The sequence below is a fragment of the Orcinus orca genome, chromosome 13 (assembly GCF_937001465.1).
Source record: "Orcinus orca chromosome 13, mOrcOrc1.1, whole genome shotgun sequence".
In the NCBI taxonomy this organism is placed as follows: domain Eukaryota; kingdom Metazoa; phylum Chordata; class Mammalia; order Artiodactyla; family Delphinidae; genus Orcinus; species Orcinus orca.
In genome coordinates, this window is record NC_064571.1 from 50,960,716 (window position 1) to 50,981,027 (window position 20,312).

Below are 20,312 nucleotides of genomic sequence, written 5' to 3' on the forward strand. Positions count from 1 at the left end.
AGAATCAGAGAAATCCAGGTCTCATATGGTGTTCCCTCTTCTATTTTATGAAAGAGGTTGTGTAGAACTGGTGTTAATACTTTAAATGTTTGGCAGAATTTACCAGTAAGACCATCTGGGCCTGAAGTTTTCTTTTTCAGAAGATTTTAAACTACAAATTCAATCTCTTTAACAGTTACAATACTGTTTGTTATCTATTTCATGTGTGAGTTTTGGAATTTGTGGCTTTTGATGAATTAGTTGGTCTATTCTATGTTGTTGAATTTACATGCAAAGAATTGATGGTAGTATTCCCTATTAACTGTCTAATGTCTGCAGGACCTGTATTGGTATCCCATCTTTCATTTTTTATGCTGATAATTTTTGTCTTCCTTTTTCTTCATCATATTGCTATAGATTTATCAATTTTATTGATATTTTCAAATAACCAGCTTTTGAGTCCATTGATTTTCTTTGTTTATTGAGTTTTGCTCTTATCTTTATTTTCTTTCTTCTGCCTGCTTTAGGTATGTTTTGCTGTTCTTTAAAACATAGAATCTTATATACTGATTTAAGACTTCCTTTCTAGTATAAGAATTTTATGTATACTTTTTTCCCTAGCATTGCTTTAGCTGCAGCCCACAAATTTGATAAGTTGTATATTCATTTTTATTCGGTTCAAAGTATATTATCACTTCCCTTGAAACTTCCTTGACCCATGGGTTATTTAAAAGTGTGTGGTTTAATTTTCATATTTTTGTGTATTTCCCTTTTATCTTTGTATTTTTATTTCCAATCTAAATCAACTATGGCCAGAGAAAATACTTTGTATGATTTAAATTATAGACTTAGTAAGACTGTTTTTTGACCAAGATTATTATCTGTCTTGGTAATTTTTCTATCTTCACTTAAAAAGAATGTATATTCTGCCTTTGTACAGAATGTTATATAAATATCAGTCAGACCCAATTGATTCATAGTACTGTTCAGTTCTTCTGTGCCTTTACTGATTTTTTCCTACTATTTCTCTTGATTACTGGGAGAGAAATATTGAAATCTTCAACAATCATGAATTTATCACTCCTCCTTTCAGTTCTGTCAGTTTTCATAGCATATATTTTGAAACTGATGTTGTTTGCATACACGTTTAAAAATTTGTCTCTTTTGTGAATTGACTTTTATCATGATATTATGTCCATTTTTATCCCTGGTCATTTTCTTTGCTCTGAAGTCTACTTATCTAACTTTCATATAGTCACTATGTGAAAGTTTTCCTTTTGGTCATTTTAAATTTGATTATGACAATCTCTATATTTAAATGATATTCCAAATTATATTTAATATAATTGTTGGCATATTTCAAAGTCTTCCATTTTTAATTTGTTTTTTGTTTAATCTCTTTTCAGTTCTTTTGTTTCCCCCCTTTCTGCCATCTTTTTATTTATTTGGATACATTTTAATATTCAATTTTAGATTGCATCTAGAATTTTTGTTTTTTTACTATTTCTCTTTGTATTTTTAGTGTTTTATTCTAGAAAGTACAACATATTAAATTTTCAGTCTGTTTGACCAATATTTTGTCATTTAATATGCGACATAGAAAACGTCTACTTTTTGTGTCCCTTAACTATCCTTCTTCTATATTGTAGTTATCTTTTATATCCTGAAAATCTTATTAGACAATGTTATACATGTTGCTTTTAACCAGCAAACACATTTTGTAAAACATAAAATAAGAATGTTCAATTCTGTTTAGCACGTTAGCTGTTTCTTCTGTTCCTCCTTCATTCTTGATGTTCCCAGTTTCCTTCTGCTATCATTCAGTTCTGTTTGAAAAATTACCTTTAGCAATTCTTTTAGAGAGTATACTGACAGTGAATTCTCTAAATTTCTTTCATCTGAGAATGTCTTTATTTTACTTTTATCTCTGGAAATATTTTTGCTAGATATGGAATTCTTGGTTGATAGTTCTTTTCTTTTAGCACTTCAAAAATACTGTTCCTTTTCCTTTTGTCTGTGTAGCTTCTTATAAGAAATCCAAAGCCATTTGAATCATTGTTCCCCTCTAGATAATATGTCATTTTAAGAAAAAATTGCCTTCATGATTTTTTTTTCTTTGTCTTTAGTTTTCAGCAGTTTTATTATGTGTTTGTGTATGGATTACTTTGAGTTTATCCATTTTGGGACTCACTCTACTTAAATCAGTAGGTTCACATCTTTCACTGAATTGTGAAGTTTTCAGTCATTATTTCCTCAATTTTTTTTTTCTGCACTGCACGTTTTTTCTTTCTATCTTAGACTACAATGATATGGATAGTAAGCTGTTACTGTTTCACAGGATCATTCTTTTTGATTGATTTCCTTTCAGTTTTTCTGAATGAATAATTTTTATTGACCTATCTTCTAGTTCACAAACTCTTTCCTCTACATCTCAATTTTTGCTATTGAAATTGACCATTAAAAAAATTCAGTATTTGTTTTTTGCAGTTCTTAAAATTCTCTTTGATTCTTCTTTATAGTTTCTTTCTTTGCTGAGATTTCTATATTTTTTTGTTTGAAGAGCATTCACTCTAAAATATTGAAGCATATCTGTAATAGCTACTTTAAATTCTTCAGATAATTCCAACATCTGTGTATTCTTAGTGTTGCCATCTATTATTTGTTTGCCAAGTAATTTTAGGTTGTCTCCTGAACATTTTGAATATTGTTTTATGAAACTCTATGTCTTATTTAAATCCTACAGGGAATGTTAACTTTACATTTATTTTTACCTTTCAGCAGGCACTTTACCTATTTAGGTTCAGGCCACAGATTTTGACTATTCTTTTGTGTGGTGTGGTTTCAATGTCAGTTCTACTTTCAAAGGTTTTGCAATGTTCAGTATATCTGTTCCATGAGTGGACCACTCAGTGGCTAGTCTGGGACCTGGGTGGTGATCTGTCCCATCGTTCAGTTCTCAAAGACTATAGAGTGCTTTTAAGATCTGATCCATGCATGTTCAGCTTGGGAGTATGGCTGAAAATCTATAAACAGTGCTATGGAGTCACTTTCATGAATCCCTGTCTCGTTTTCTTCCTCCTCATACTTTTTGATTCTTTGAGCCTCCTCTTTTCTGTGCTCCAGCTAGAAAGCTGGAAGTTTATTTACCCTCATATGCCACAAATTTCCCATGGTTGTCTCTGTGCCTGAGACAGAGATACTGCCTCCAAAAGGCAATGGAGTTTTGTCCCATTCTCTTTGGAAGACAGCTTTTCCTATAAAGGAAGGTCACGCTTGCTCAGAATTTTAGCCTCCATAGGCTCCTGTTTCTGCCACTGTTGGTGCCACCATTGCCAGATTGGTTTGGGGCTGGAGTGTGAGAATGGAGAAAAAGAAATGAAAAATGGAGGTGTTTCGGTCATTTGTTTTGACCATTAGGAGGTACTTTGTTTGAGCCAGAAGTAGAGAACTTCTGGAGCTCTTTCTGTCTTTTTGGGGTGTGTTCAGTTGAGATCATGGATATTAAAGAAAAAAAAAGATACACTAACCAATAGTTTGGTAGTACTTCAAATTCTAATCTTCTTCCCATTGTACTATTATTTAATTCCACATATCTTAAATAGCTGTTCTGTGCATTCTGTCCAGTTTTCATAACTGTATTTTGAGGGAGAGACAGGATGAAATGTGCTTACTTCTTACCCAGAAACAAAGTCTCATGGAAAAAAAAAAATTTAAGGTAGGTGTTTAAGTGCTGTTGTTATCTTATTTTTATATACCTTATAACCATTTTTAAAGGAGCTGTTGGAAGAAAAGGCATGAAGGATTTCTTTAAAAAAAATTTTTTTTATTTGTGGAGTTTACACGTCACTCTTTTTATTTTTTTAACATCTTTATTAGTATTGATCAGTTTTTCTCTGCTGCTTTGAATTCTTTCATGCTGTAAAATCAGCAAAAATAAATTGATTATTTGAGGGGTAATCATGCGAATACTTGGCTTCTTTTTAGATTTAGCTCATCACTCTAACTAAAAAGCCCAGCATTATCTACTACTCTCATGTGTTTAAAATTATTCCTATCAAAATGGGTTAGAGATAGTCACAGAAACTTCAAGATGCATGTCAACAGAAGAACATTTAACTCTTTAGAGCCTATGTTCAGTTTAATGTTAAAATCTTCATCTACTTTATGATGACAATTAGCCCGGTGCATGCCACAGTGCATGACATAAAACAAATATTTAAAACATATTTGCTCAAATTTTTGAAAGAATAAACCAGTGCATTCAATTCATAAAGCACACATTAAATGTTTTTTGTGCACAAGACACTATGATGAATGGAAATAAAAAGATGACCAAGATATGCCTCTGACAACCAGAAACTCTCGGTGGGAAAGCCAGATGTGCAAAAAACTTATTATAGGGAAGAATGAAACAAATGAAAAAGAGATATGTCAGGAAACTTTATCAGAAGGAAAAATAAAATATGAGTAGATATAAAAATATTTTTGTTAAATCAAATGAAAATACCACACACAATCTTTCTGATTAAAGTCAGTGTAATCCATGGGAAGAATACTTAACTGGAGTCAGGAAACATGGATTCCTTTCTCTAGTTCTGCTATTATCTGTGTCTCTGATCTTACAGTCCATCGACTATCTCGATTGTCTTCACCATATCTTAAAAACAAGGGACTTAGCTAATGCTTATGGTCACTCATAGCACAAAATTTATTTTATTATTTTATGTAAAAATTCTCTATCAAGAATTAATACGGTTATTTTGTAACTTTCGCTTCAGATTTTTTTTTTTAGATAATATAAAACATCACAAGTAGAGTTAGATCCTCCAATGCCTCTGTCTCTAATAGTAGTTACTTTTTTTTTTTCAGAAACTTGCTACTTAATTTTACTGTGGTAATCACTTCACAATACATAGGTATATCAGACCATCACATTGTACACCTTAAATGTACACAATGTTTTTTGTCAATTATACCTCAATAGAACTGGGGGATAAAAAAGAAACTCTGCTTTAGCCAGCTCTCAGAGCTGGTACTTTCCGTTCTTTGCTACTTTCCTTTCATTGACTTTCTTTGAATTTCCTGAGAATATTGTATGGTTTATGTCTCTGAGATCTTTCTCATTCTTTTCCATTCACCTGGGATACTCTCTCCACGGACATGTCCATACCAATCTTGTGTCTGATTAGCTCCTCTTTGAATAAGGAAGGTATATTATCTTCTCCAAAACATTTTCCTGATGTCCCTATCTTTATCTTATGAGATGCCAAGGATATCTCTACTAAGTAGTTACTACTTTGAAGTTGGTTTATATATTTTTGGTCCAGTTTTTAATGTTTTGACTACATGTTTTGTGTCCACATTATTTTTATATTTTATATAATATTTCATTATACTGTGAATGTCTTTCAGTAGCTTGATTTTTGGAGGAACGGAACTTAATCTTTTCACTTAAATGTATGTATTAGAGATTTATTCTTGTAGATAACTATAATAAAAATAATTTATTGAATAGTAATATATTATAAGAATATCATAATATACCTGTCCACCACCTTTGGATTTTCACCCCCCTCCCCAGTATTTTTTATTAGAAATCATGCATATATCCTTTATATCCTTGGGCCCATATGACAGATTGTCAAATACAGATCTAGAACTAAAATTGGTGGATCCTAGTATAAGTATATTTTGAAGTTCATTAAACATTGGTAAACTGCTTTCCAAAGTGATTTTATTGTCAGTGTTTGAGAATTCTGATTTCTCCACATACTCTCTGATTCTTGTTATCTGACTTTTATAATTTTGGGGGTGTGAAATACTATATTATATCCTAGAGTTTTGGGGTAAACATCTTTCATAATGCTGGGCAAATCCTCTACTATTCTGGTTTGCTAAGAATTAGTTGTTATTTGATAGGTTTTTGGTTGTTTGTATAGTTCATAATAATGTTTCTGTCATAATTTTGTTGACCTATATTAGATTGTTATGCCAGTGAGAAATAGGGTGCCATGGTTTGCTTTGGACAGTATTTGTACCCACTTTCCCAGTCTAATTAATAGCACTCCGTTTCACCCACAGGAGTGTCTTAATTTGAATGATAATAAAATCAAAATAAAAATTTTTTATCAAAAAATTTTTGAAACTACTGATATGATCACGTTTTTTTAATCTTCCATTAATGTGCTTAAACAGGTTATATTATTAAATGCTCTGAAATTAAACAATTCTTACTGTGTTTAAGGACATATCAGACATTGTTAGATTTAGATTGCTAATATGTTATTTAGAAATTTTGCATTTATATTCATCAGTGAGGTTTATTTCTAAAATTCTTGTCTAACACCTAAATTTTGGAGGTCTCATTAAAAAAAAAAAAAGAGTTTTGCTTCTCTGTTTTCAGAGAAGTTCTGAAGTTAGGGTTTCTGTTGTTTTCTAAATTGAAGGTATAATTTATTAATACATTTTAATAATGGTAATAACCAAGAGCATAAAAAAGATTGTAGATATTTTACTTCCCTTTGCTGAACCTCAGTTTCCTTAATGGTGATACTAACCACATCTGCTTTATATGTTTCCTATGAGGACCAAATTACATAACATGAAAAGCACACATTTGGTTTAAATGTTAATTAAAATTTAAAAATTTAGAATGGTAACAGATTGTTGAGGATTTTGACTGAATGGCTATAAGATAATGACATTAAGGCATAGGAGTTTGGACATAACCAATCAGTGGAAATAATCCAGAAACTAAGATGGACGACAGAAACGCTGTTGTTTAACCAGTGTTCAACCAGCCTCTCGCATCCAGAGGCTTTTATGAAAGGGCACTGGTGTAGGCTTTATGTTTATATCCAGGCATGAGTTTGTATGCCCAAAGTCAATTTAAGTATAATTCGGATTGATTTTAGATGCAGCACTGTTTATTCTAGTCATAGGCCTTTCTATATTATACTTGCCAGAGGCAAAAAACTTTGGGATGTTGGATTTCATGTCAAGCCAAATGATTTTAATTTGTTAACATTTTGAAGCAGCAAAAACAAAATGCTGACTGAGAAACAAAATGCCCCCAGAAGATATAACAACTCCATTAAATAAATTTTATATGGTCACCCAGGATGCATCTGGACCATCTTATCCTCTCTCCAATTGCTATATGCTGAGAAAGTACAAACAGAAATAGTTTCCTAAACAGAAATGTATCATGTATCTAAGTCACACATTATGTTCAAAAAACTATTGGGAATTTAGAGATAGCTATTGTCAATAGCCCTAGATTCCAAGTCAAGAGAATCTATAGTCTTCTGCCTCTGTCAAATTTGGCAAGTTTACTCTGTCTGCCTTATTTTACAAATATGTGAAAGTGTCCATGTATATCAGACAACTACTTTTCTTCATAAGATTACTATGGAGATCAAATATCAGTGTCTCTGTTGTACAACAAAGGGATTAAAGTATTGTATTAGTTAAGATATTAATTACAAAGACTGTGACAGATAAGCCTCAAATTTTCAGTGGCTTAATTCAAGAAATTTTTAAAGTTTTTATCTTGCTGGAGTGACTACTATTCAAATTAAGACGCTTGTGTGAGTGAAAGGGAATGCTATTAATTAGACTGGGAAAGTGGGCACAGAGACTGTCCACAGCAAATCTGGGCACCCTGTTTCTCACTCTCATAACAGTCTAATACAGGTATTTCTGGTCAGGTGGCTTTTTTTCCAGTAGTGAACAAGAGGCTAAGTTCCTTATAGATTTTGGCTATGTCATCTTCCACCTGTGGATTACAAAACCATTCTAATGGCAGTCATATGCTAGTAAACGATGTCTCCAAAGAAGAAGAAGAAAAAAAAGCCAGCCCTAATGTGTAGCATTTGCTGATTGCTTTGGTGTAAATATTCTCATGATGGTAAATTTCAAACTGCCAACAATTTAACAACTGGCTCAAAAACATCATCGAATATTTAAGAATGGGTTTTTGTGGACTGTAGAATCCAGCTCCAGAGTGTAACTGACAAGGTGTCTTCTTCATTCCACTCAGCTGGTATGGAAAGAAAGCATAGAAAATTATGTGTGGGAGATTTTTTATGGGCCAGACCTTGAACGTGAGCTTATTATAATCACTTGCAATCCTCTGGTTAGAATTCAGTCACATGCAATGACCGTGACTGTGGTCTGCGTACCCAGGAGGATGCAGAACTGGGTCACATAAACAGCAAGCCTGCCTCTGCCACAGCTAGATGATCTCCAGGACTACTTCTTGTTGTTAAATACTGTAAAAACAGGACTATGAATCTCCAGTTTTCTGTCCCCTAATAATGCAAACACTTGATCGTAATGTACTTGGGGTGGGGGGCGGGGAGGATTGAGTGATCACCTGTAATTGAAAATACAGAATGTGAACTGAACATGTTGCTGTGTAGTAATTTTAGAAATAGTTGTCTTTAATTATGGCTTGATAGAATTACCCTATATGTATTATCCACAAAAGAGCTATTTAATAGTTTCTGTTAAATATTGAAACACTGTCTTCAAATCTAGAAATCAAGATGTGTTCGAAGTGCATTTTTAACTTTGAAATTTGTTCACGTCTAGTGTCTCCTACTTGAATCACTTTGTGGTAAGGATTGAATTGACATATCTGAAGTAAAAAAAACCCAAAAAATTTCACTAGTAGCTCTACTAAAGTACTAAAGTGGCAGTAGTGAGCAAGGTGAGTAAAATAAAGCTACCTCTCATTCTGATAAAGTTTCCGTGTGTCAGTTTCAAAAATGAACTCGTTAATTTTGTAGCTAGATCTCCACTGATTTTGTCTTAGGATATGAGGGTGCGTATAATAAATTACATAAAACTCCTCTTTTGTTCAACTTGAATTTTAATCAATATTGATCAAACTCCTTTGAGTGTGGAAGTACGTATTGAATTGATGGAAGTAAGACAATCAATATCAAATCCAACCATAATGGTATCATTATACTTTCTCCCAAACTCATTTTCAGGACATACTTTTTCTCATACAGTGAAATTCATTTGGATTTTTTTTTCTGATAACTGGTTAATTTGGTAGACAGTGTTATGAAATGAAAATGTTAAAGTACAAAGAAGGTATTTTCAGGTTATAGGTCGGCCTGAAATTTGTCCCTTGCACAGCTTGTACAGTATTTAAAACATGAGTCTACATTCCATGAAGCCATTTACTTCCTTAATGTTTATGATCTATGTGGTGTAGAAACCAGTTTCCAGCAATAGGGAATAGTGGGTAACAATCACTAACCTAAAACCAAAATGTCTGAGCTTGAAGCCTGACTGCCACTTAGTAGCTCTGTAATTTGGAGCAAGTCATTTTAATTCTTCTGTGACTCAGTCTCTCTTCTGTGAAATGGAGGCTGTAAAATTTGAGTCTGTGCTTCAAAGCTTTGTTATGAGAATTAAATGAGTCAACATATAAAAAATACTTTAGAATAATAGTACATGGTGGGTGTTTTACAAACATTATTAGTATAATTGTATTTATTATTTCTTGATGAGATTATAGTCAATTTTATATTTTCTTCAAAGTGTCTCTATTTTTTTCTTAAGTAAACATTTGCCCAGTTAGAAACAAGCAAAACCAAATGTTTTGATAATACTCTTTTTCATCTGAGGAGTTGAGATGATTTTGCTAATTTTAACCCCCAAGAGGTGAGCCACATTTAATCTAAATAATTAGTGTCATATAGTATAATGATTTTTCAAAGTTCAAATTTTGTGATAATAAAAAGTCAACAACTGCAAAATTAATTCCTGAATTGAGTACTAAGAAAAGTTTATAATTGACCCTTTTTACACCTTCAAGGGAAGTCACATGAACTGTTTCTTTCTGTATTCTCTTTACCTTTCTTCTGTTCAAGAATTCCCTTTGTCCTGTGAATTTTAAGGTACTTTTACAAGAAAGCAATTTTTAGTTATTATTAAAGCAAATACTCTATTGGGTATTAGTTGGGTTTAGCTTTGTTTTTAGAAAGAATTTTAAATTTTGAATCTGTCACTGTGACCTATCACTTTCTTGTTATTCAGTTCCCTGGGGTCTCAACTGTAAAATAGACTAACAACGCTGAAGTCTAAAAGATATAGGCACAAAGTAATTTGTTTTCTTTATGTGGGAAAACTCAACCTTGATGGACACAAAGGCTTTTGATGCCTCTTGTATTTCTCTCAGATGTGATTGTCCGTAGCATATCATAGGCTTGCTTAGAAGCCTGAGTTTCTGGCCTCATTCTGCGAGCTATATATGTGTAATTTTTTTCTGTAAGAAAATGATCATTTAAAATCATAGTTTGAGAATTTTTAGTTCTTTATTTTTTATATTAGATTTAATATTAGTGTCTGATTGATATTGTTACTGACCACTTTTACATTTACATGCTATGTCTTAGAAAAATATAAATTTTAGTCTGGTGTCCGTCATTCATTAGCTGTATAAGCTTAGTTATGTCTAACTGCTCCAGTAAACTAGAATGTTATAGTTAGATGGGCTTGTTCCCTTCTTTCTGTAACAATCTATAGCTTATGAAATGTAACAACTCCCAGGATCCTTTTTGAAATGAGGTAATCAAACCCCATGGCCTAGAATGTGGCCAGTGAGACTACAGACCAAGAAATCAAGTCTATGGAATTGGCAGCAAACATTGAACAGATGAAGTGCTATAGCAATATTAGATCAAAGCCAGAAGGATAGTGTCCTTGCTTATAGAAGTGTCCTGGGAACAGATAACGCATATGACAATATTTTGGAAATTCTAGAGTAGCATGCTGATGGAAGGTGATAGCATTGTTGTTGCATGACAGATTACGGAGCATGGTAGGGCTGAGAGGAACTTAGCAACTTGCTAAGAGAGGCAGTTCATGTTTTGGTTAAGAACATGAGCTCTAGAGCTAGACTGCTTGGGGTTGGACTCCTGGAACCACCATTTACTAGCCGGATGATCTGGGCAAGTTACTTCATATTCCTGTGATACAGGTTCCCCACTTCTAGAAATACTGCTTACTGCGTAAGGGTTGTTGTGAGGATTAAATGTTACGTATATAAGGTAATTTAAAAGGTTCCCTGAGGCACTGTAATTACTTTGTAATAGTTGTTGCTATTATTTTTATCAAGTCAAACTCCAGATTATTACAATTGGAAAATTTGGAATTGCAATGTTTTACCCTATAGTCACTGAATAATTATTAATTTTAATAATAAGGATATTAAACCTTTATAGTTTCATTTGCAGCAAAATTTTCTGTCATCCAGTGATTTGCTTTTTAACTTAAAAACTTTATGTAGTCAAAATTATTGCTCTTTTCTAAAGGAATGTTTAAAGATGAAAAGAAAAAGCCCTTAAAATCACACCAACAGAATTTCATCTTTGTGTATTTCCTCCTTTCACATAAAATCTTCTATATTTCTCTTTAATCTTCATAATCATCACCTGCAGGGGCATCAACGTATTGTTTCATGTTGACATTGAACCTTGTAATTGATTTCTTTCTTTGCTTTGATCTCTGTTAAAATCAGAGGTGAAGTGTGTGGCCCAACTTTGAAACATATGCACAATACTTATTTTAGAACTAAATTTGTGTAACTGATTAGTCATTACTGTATTTTTGTGATCTTATGTTGTAATTCTTTCACTCTTATAATTAATGCTGCAATAAACTCACTTCATAATTTTCTTCTTCAATGAATCCTCTTAAAATAATAATAAAGCCAATAATGAAATTGATAAGCAAGAAGCTGCTCTGTGTAAAGCAGGAATAGAATCCCAAACTCCCCCCACACACACCCTTTCATCCTTTCTCTGGCATCTTTGGCAGAGGCCCAGATTCTGGAAACACTATTAAACCTAAACCCTTTATAGTTCACTTTCATATGTTCTAAATTTGTTCCTGGTTCAAATAAGACCATCAGAGACTTCAGTACTCTTGTCATTGTTTGGTCCCCTGGTAGAATTGTTTCACTGAGCTACACTTTAGAATACAACTCTGGATTTGCAGTATTTGTTCTAAGTGTACTGTTAAAGGACTTTTCAAGTTCATTAAGGAGAATCACTTTTAGGAGGCTCCATGGGAGAAATTTTTCTCAAACTTTAATACTGGCAGGGAAAAATGAACTTTATTCTATCCATTGGTGTTTTATATTAGGGACACTGAATCTTGTTTTCTCTCTTCCCTTTGATCTGTGCTTAGAGTTGAATTTGTGACCCAGCTCTAACCATTATACACAATACTTCTTTGTATAGTAGATTTATAGAAACTTTCTTATACTACTCTAATTTTTTACTTCATCTTGATTTCTTCATCTCTCTTGGAAACAACATATATGATTACTTATTGGTTTAAGTTCCCTGTAGTGAAATTACTGTGTGTACGTGTGTGTGTGTGTGTGTGTGTGTGTGTGTGTATAAATGTTCTTGTAACCTTTTATATTGACTGTAGCCTTTGATTTGATAGAAGAATTTCCACCTTGCCTTACAGCTAACTTTATTACTAATTGTTCATGAATTAATTTCATAAAAATGAACCTAACACATCCAAGATGAATAATGCCTACCTCATGACCGTTGTGAACATTAAACAAGAGGATTTATGTGCAGTATGTCTAATATCTCTTGATAAATACTACAGATGCATTAATAAGTATTAGCCATTAGAGTATCTTCTAGCCAGCCACATTACTGGTGCCTTTAGTTTCCATGTAATAAAACAGATTAAAGGTTACATTTGCAGCAAATGCCTCAGCAATAGAAAACTTATTTTTCTTTACTAATTTTGTCACCAATGTCCTAGAGCCCTTGGGCAAGTAATAGTTCCCTGTGGTGCACACTTTAGCCAACTGGATTTATTCACACAAACCTTCCTCTGCCTATGCTGTAATTGTCCTTGTAAAATGGTCAAGAGCTATGGTTGAAAAAAATTAATGTCCATTAACCAAAACACAACAGGTTCTCAAATACATAAGCTTTGTAGGGCTTTGCTGCAGGTAATGAATGAAATTACTACACTGTTTATTTTCAACCAATAATTAGTTTTCAATTGTAAAAGGTAGGAGTTACTGCCAGGGCTTTTATTTATTGGGTTGACTTCATTCCACTTGAGGATAAGGTAATGTTTACATGGAGTACCTGTGGTTTACTGTGAGGATTACTTTCGCACTCACGTAGCTCTAAATGGTAAAGTAACGCAGGTAGAGGCTATTAACATGCGCAGCCAAACTAACTGTCCACAAATGCAAAAGCAGGTTTAATTTTTTTAGTAACAGATTGAGCAATAAAGATGCGTCATCATTGTCTGAAACTGTGTTCTCCACCGTATGTGAAATAATTCTATTCCAGTTTTATTTGTAAGAAAGAGAAAAGAAATGAAAAGAGTCCACTTGTTATTCATCCCAACTTTAGAAAATGAATGTCTTTGGCTCACTATACTTTAGTTTTTAATTGCCTATTTGACAGTAAACCTATTTCCATAACACAGTGTCTATATTTCATGTTTTATTTGAAATATCTGCTCTTTTTTCAAGATAACAGCATTTAGCTGTTTTTGTTTATAGAGCTTACTTTGTGTCATAGCATTGTTTGTCTCTTAGTAAAAAATCACTGTTAAAAGAGGATTTTTAGGATTGTTCCATTCTTGTGAAATGGTTATGCCCTTTGCCCATTATTTTTGAAGAAAGTCCAACTGAAAAGTAAGGATAGAGTCAATACATTTTTTTTACAAATCTAGTTTATATGTGTACTCCTCAGACCAACCTCCAAAAAAAAAACAAACCCCACCAACTTACCTCTAATGCTTTTGACTGGAGGTCATCCATTTTCTTTTCATCTCACTGAAAGTTTCAATTTGATCTCATGAAATTATAAAAATAACCCAGACATATTAATCATAAGAATGTCAGTACATATCAGACAAAATAGGCTTTAAAACAAAGACTGTAACAAGAGACAAAGAGTACATTACATTATGATCAAGGGATCAGTCCAAAAAGAAGATACAGCAATTATAAATATATGTGCACCCAACATAGGAGCACTTAAACACATAAAGCAAATATTAATGGACATAAAGGGAGAAATTGACAGTAACACAATAATAGTAGGGAATGTTAACACCCCACTTAACATCAAAGGACTGATCATTCAGACAGAAAAGTAGCAAGAAAGTCCTAGCTTTAAAAGATACATTAGACCAAAGGGACTTCATAGATATATATATCTACATCTATATACCTATTATATAGATATAGATAATATTCCATCCAAAAGCTGCAGAATATACATTCTCTTCAAGTGCACATGGAAATTCTCCAGGATAGATGATATGCTAGATCACAAAACAAGTCTCAGTAAATTAAAAAAAACAAAAAACTGAAATCATATCAAGCGTCTTTTCCAACCACAACATAAGATTAGAAATGAACTACAAGACAAAAATAATGCAAAAAAACCCAAACAAACAAACAAACAAAAAAACCACATGGAGCTAAATAATATGCAACAAAATGACTAATGGATCATGGAAGAAATCAAGTACCTGGAGACAGATGATATTGAGCATTTTTCCTGTGCTTACTGGTCAATTTATATTTACTTTTCTGAAACATTTATTCAAGTTTCATGGCCATTTGTTAATCCAGTTGTTTTCCTTATGTTATTGATTCATAGGAGTTCATCGTACATTCTGAATACACTGTAAATCTGTTGTAAAATACAAATTTTGAAAATATTTTTTCCAAGCCTTTGATCTGACTTATTAACAGCAGCTTTTGATGAATGGAAGTTCTTAACTTTGATAAAACTCAATCCTTCCCTTATTATTTTTTGATCAGTGCTTTTTGTGTCCAAGACATTTTTGCATACTGTAGAATATGAAGTTATTCTTTCATGATTCTCTATACGCTTTTATATTTTTAGCTTTTCTGTGTAGGTCTATGAATCATCTCAGATAAATTATTGTGGTAAATGTGAGTTTGGGGTTAAGACTCTTTTTCATCTTCCAGACTCTTACCCTGCACTATTTGCTGAAATGACTTTCTTTCTCCATTGAGTTGTACTGATACCTTTGTTGACAACCCGTTGACCATATATGTATTAGTCTATTTCTGGATTTCCTATTTTATTCCATTGATCTGTACATCTATTGTTATGTCAGTACCACACAGTCTTGATTAATGCAGCTTTTTATTACATCTTGAAAACAGGTATGCATGTCCTCCAATTTTGTTAATCCTTTTCAGAATATTTAGGCTCTTCTAGGTTCCATTTCCACATATATTTTAGATTCAGTTTACCAATTTCTATAAAAAGATAACTGGAATTTTTATTGTATTGCATTCAATATGCAAGTCAAATAGGGGAGAATTGAACATAATATTATCTTCAAATTAATGAATATTGAATATCTTTCTAGTTATTCTGGGTTTTAAAATGCTCTCCAAGTAATGTTTTGTTTTCAGTGTAGGGATCTTGCACTTCTTATGTGAATGTTTTTCTAAGTATCTTACAGGTGTACAAATATAAATGGTATTATTTCATTTTCCAATTGGTTGCTGCTGGTCATAAAAATGCAATTGATTTTTGTATATTAACCTTGTATCCTTTCATCTTGCTAAATTAACTTACTAATTCTACTAGTTTTTAAAATAGATTCCTTAGAATTTCTATGTAAACAATATGTTGTTTCTAAAAAAAAAGGCAGTTTGCATCTTAATTAGCTGTCTATAAACTTTTTGCCTTTTTGCCTTGTCTTATTGTACTTGCTGAAACTTCCAGTACAATGTTGATTAGAACTTGTAAGAACACATCTTTGCCTTGTGGAAAGCGTTCAGTATTTTACCATGAAGTGAGATGTTAGTTGTGAGGTTTTCATAGATATCCTTTTTTATCAGATTAAGGATGTTTCCTTCCATTTTTAATTTACTGAGAATTTTTTAAAAAATCAAATAGATGAATAAACTTTTTCAAATGCTTTTTCTGTATATATCATGATTTTTGTCTTTTATTCTGTTACTGTGGTAAATTACATTGATGGAATTTCAAATATTGAAACAGCCTGGTATACCTGAAGTAAACTCCTCTTGGTCATGATGTATTACCTTTTCTTTATATGTTGTTGCGTTGGAGTTGTGAATATTGTTTTAAGATATTTACATCTACAGTCTGGAGAAATGTTTGGCTTGCAATTTTCTTATATTATCTTTGTACATTTTTTTTAGTATCAAGGATATGCCGGCTTCATAGTGTAATATTCCCTCCTCTTACATTCTGAATTTGTATAAGATTTTTATTTCTTCCTTAACTGTTTGATAGCATTACCAATAAAGGTAAATTTATATTTTGCTCTGCATAGTAACTTTTCATTAATGTTTCTTACATTCATTTAATGATTTTTCTCCCTGTGACCTCTAATAGAAATTATCAGGATAATTCAGTTGGCAAATTATAATGTATTTAATTATAATTAAGATATCTGCTGTGGCTGTCTTCAACTCTTGTTTATTTTTCTATTGCCATTTAATCTTTCACATAATTTTCTGAACCTTCCATGTGTAAATTTCTTCATGGTAAGGGTCTGTGTTCTATGCCTTGTATTATTCAGAATTCCTACGCTTATGGCATTTTGAGCACTTTGCAAATCCTTACTCATTTGATCTTCTGTCAAACCTCTAAAGAAAAATGTCCTTTATTTGTCTTTAGTTAATTCATTCAAATGTCAAGGGAGTCCCCTTAGTTTCGGTATTATTAAATTTGCTGATTAGCAAATCTCTGTTCTTCATTAAAATAGATTTTATCTCAATGCAGTTCGCATTCTACAATAAACATTTAAAGTATCATCAGCTTCCTTAGGTAGATAACTTCTGCAAATTCACAGTTCTTAAATTTAATTTTTGTCATTCATTAATTGTTATAGAAGTAAATGATTGAAAGAAAAAAAGAACCATCCCTGTCAATCAGCCCTTTTATTCATCACTGGATGACTTATAGAAAATTATACTTAAGATAATAAAATATATAAAACATAAATAACATATAAAATATAAATAAATAAAATATACTTAAGATGGTGAAATGTGATATAAATATTAAAAATGGACCTTAAAGAAATAAAAATTATAGAATGAAAATATAAAGTTTTTAAATTGTGAACTCAAATATATGTAAATGCCAGTTGGAAAAACAAAATTCCATTCCCTTACCTGGAACAATTCAGAAATGGTCATGTAGCCCAATTCTAGCCAATGAGATGCTAGAAGATATTTGCAAAAGTTTGGTAGAATCATTTGTACTGTTAAGGGATAGCTTTCAGGAAGCATGTACAGCTATCCTTATAGATATAAAGAAGACAACATGTAAACCTTCCTTTTCCTCACAGCTACTTTAAGACCATTAAGTGAAACAGTTTTACACTGAAATGACTGCTGTGGTTAGCAGAGGGGAGTGATAACTAAAGCCTGGGCTCTCGATGATATTATTGAATCTCTCAATCAACTAATCCTAAAAACTGCCCTATCTTTGGACATTATTATTTGGGTCAATTAATTACATTGCTGTTTAAGTTAGATCGTTCTTCCTTGCAGATAAAAATATTCCCAATGTTATGACTTCATAATCCAGAAAATATAAAAAAATACATTGTGTGTATGTGTGTGTGTGTAGTTTTTTAGATTGAGGGGGTTTGACTTTTCTAAGTGACAACACTTAGGCAGCAATAGAGTGGAAACCACTAGAAAATGTACATGACATAGGGATAGAATTTAGAGAAATATGGAAGATTTTTAAAGACCAAACAAACTGTGGTTTCGGTATTATATTTAGGGAGGAAGCCAGACTGAAAAAGATCAAGGAGAAAGCTGTCTCAGAGGAAGTGGGTAGATAATATCAGACTCGTTTCAATATGGATATGAGTTGCAGATTAATTATCTTAAGTGCAAACTTTATAATTCTTTTTCTAAAATTTCCTATGTGGCCAAATCCAAAAGAAAAAAATATTAATTACTAAGTGGATGTGGTATTATATCAATAATTGCTATTTACCTAAGTAGGACATACATAGTTGAGCACAGTTTAAGTCATCAATAATTGTTATTTGGTTCTTTTTTTTTTAACATCTTTATTGGAGTATAATTGCTTTATAATGCTGTCTTAGTTTCTGCTTTATAACAAAGTGAATCAGCTGTACATACACATATATCCCCATATACCTCCCTCTTGCATCTCCCTCCCACCCTCCGTATCCCACCCCTCTAGGTGGACACAAACCACCGAGCTTATCTCCCTGTGCTATGCAGCTGCTTCCCACTAGCTAACTATTTTACATTTGATAGTGTATATATGTCCATGTCACTCTCTCACTTCATCCCAGTTTACCTTTTCCCCTCCCCGTGTCCTTTCCCCCTCCCCATGTGCCCCAAGTTGATTCTCTAGTAGGTCTGCATCTTTATTCCCATCTTGCCCCTAGGTTCTTCATGACCATTTTAAATTTTTTTTTTTAGATTACATATATATGTGTTAGCATACGGTATTTGTTTTTCTCTTTCTGACTTACATCACTCTGTATGACAGACTCTACGTCCATCCACCTCACTACAAATAACTCAATTTTGTTTCTTTTTATGGCTGAGTAATATTCCATTGTATATATGTGCCACATCTTCATCCATTCATCTGTCAATGGACACTTAAGTTGCTTCCATGTCCTGGCTATTGGAAATAGAACTGCAATGACCATTGTGGTACATGACTCTTGAATTATGGTTTTCTCAGGGTATATGCCCAGTAGTGGGATTGCTGGGTCATATGGTAGTTCTATTTTTAGATTTTTAAGGAACCTCCATACTGTTCTCCATAGTGGCTGTATCAATTTACATTCCCACCAACAGTGCAAGAGGGTTCCCTTTTCTCCACACCTTCTCCAGCATTTATTGTTTGTAGATTTTTTGACGATGTTCTGACTGGTGTGAGGTGATACCTCATTGTACTTTTGATTTGCATTTCTCTAATGATTAGTGATGTTGAGCATTGTTTCATGTGTTTGTTGGCCATCTGTATATCGTCTTTGGAGAAATGTCTATTTAGGTCTTCTGCCCATTTTTGGATTAGGTTGTTTGTTTTTATGATATTGAGCTGCATGAGCTGCTTGTAAATTTTGGAGATTAATGCTTTGTCAGTTGCTTCACTTGGCAAATATTTTCTCCCATTCTGAGGGTTGTCTTTTGGTCTTGTTTATGGTTTCCTTTGCTGTGCAAAAGCTTTTAAGTTTCATTAGATCCCACTTGTTTATTTTTGTTTTTATTTCCATTTCTCTAGCAGGTGGGTCAAAAAGGATCTTGCTGTGATTTATGTCATGGAGTGTTCTGCCTGTGTTTTCCTCTAAGTGTTTGACAGTGTCTGGCCTTACATTTAGGTCTTTAATCCATTTTGAGTTTATTTTTGTGTATAGTGTTAAGGAGTGTTTTAATTTCATTCTTTTACATGTAGCTGTCCAGTTTTCCCAGCACCACTTCTTGAAGAGGCTATCTTTCCTCCATTGTATATTCTCGCCTCCTTTATCAAAGATAAGGTGACCGTATGTGCGTGGGTTTATCTCTGGGCTTTCTATCCTGTTCCATTGATCTATCTTTCTGTTTTTGTGCCAGTACTATACTGTCTTGATTACTGTAGCTTTGTAGTATAGTCTGAAGTCAGGGAACCTGATTCCTCCAGCTCCGTTTTTCTTTCTCAAGATTGCTTTGCCTATTCGGGGTCTTTTTTCCTTCCATACAAATTGTGAAATATTTTGTTCTAATTCTGTGAAAAATGCCAGTGGTAGTTTGATAGGGATTGCATTGAATCTGTAGATTGCTTTGATAGTAGAGTCATTTTCACAATATTGATTCTTCTAATCCAAGAACATGATATAACTCTCCATGTGTTGGTATCATCTTTAATTGCTTTCATCAGTGTCTTACAGTTTTCTGCATACAGGTCTTTTGTCTCCTTAGGTAGGTTTATTCCTAGATATTTTATTCTTTATCTTGCAATGGTAAATGGGAGTGTTTTCTTAATTTCACTTTCAGATTTTTCATCATTAGTGTGTAGGAATGCTAGAGACTTCTGTGCATTAATTTTGTATCCTGCTACTTTACCAAATTCATTGATTAGCTCTAGTAGTTTTCAGATAGTATCTATAGGATTCTCTATGTATAGTATCATGTCATCTGCAAACAAAGACAGCTTTACTTCTTCTTTTCCAATTTGGATTCCTTTTATTTCTTTTTCTTCTCTGATTGCTGTGGCTAAAACTTCCAAAACTATGTTGAATAATAGTGGTGAGAGTGG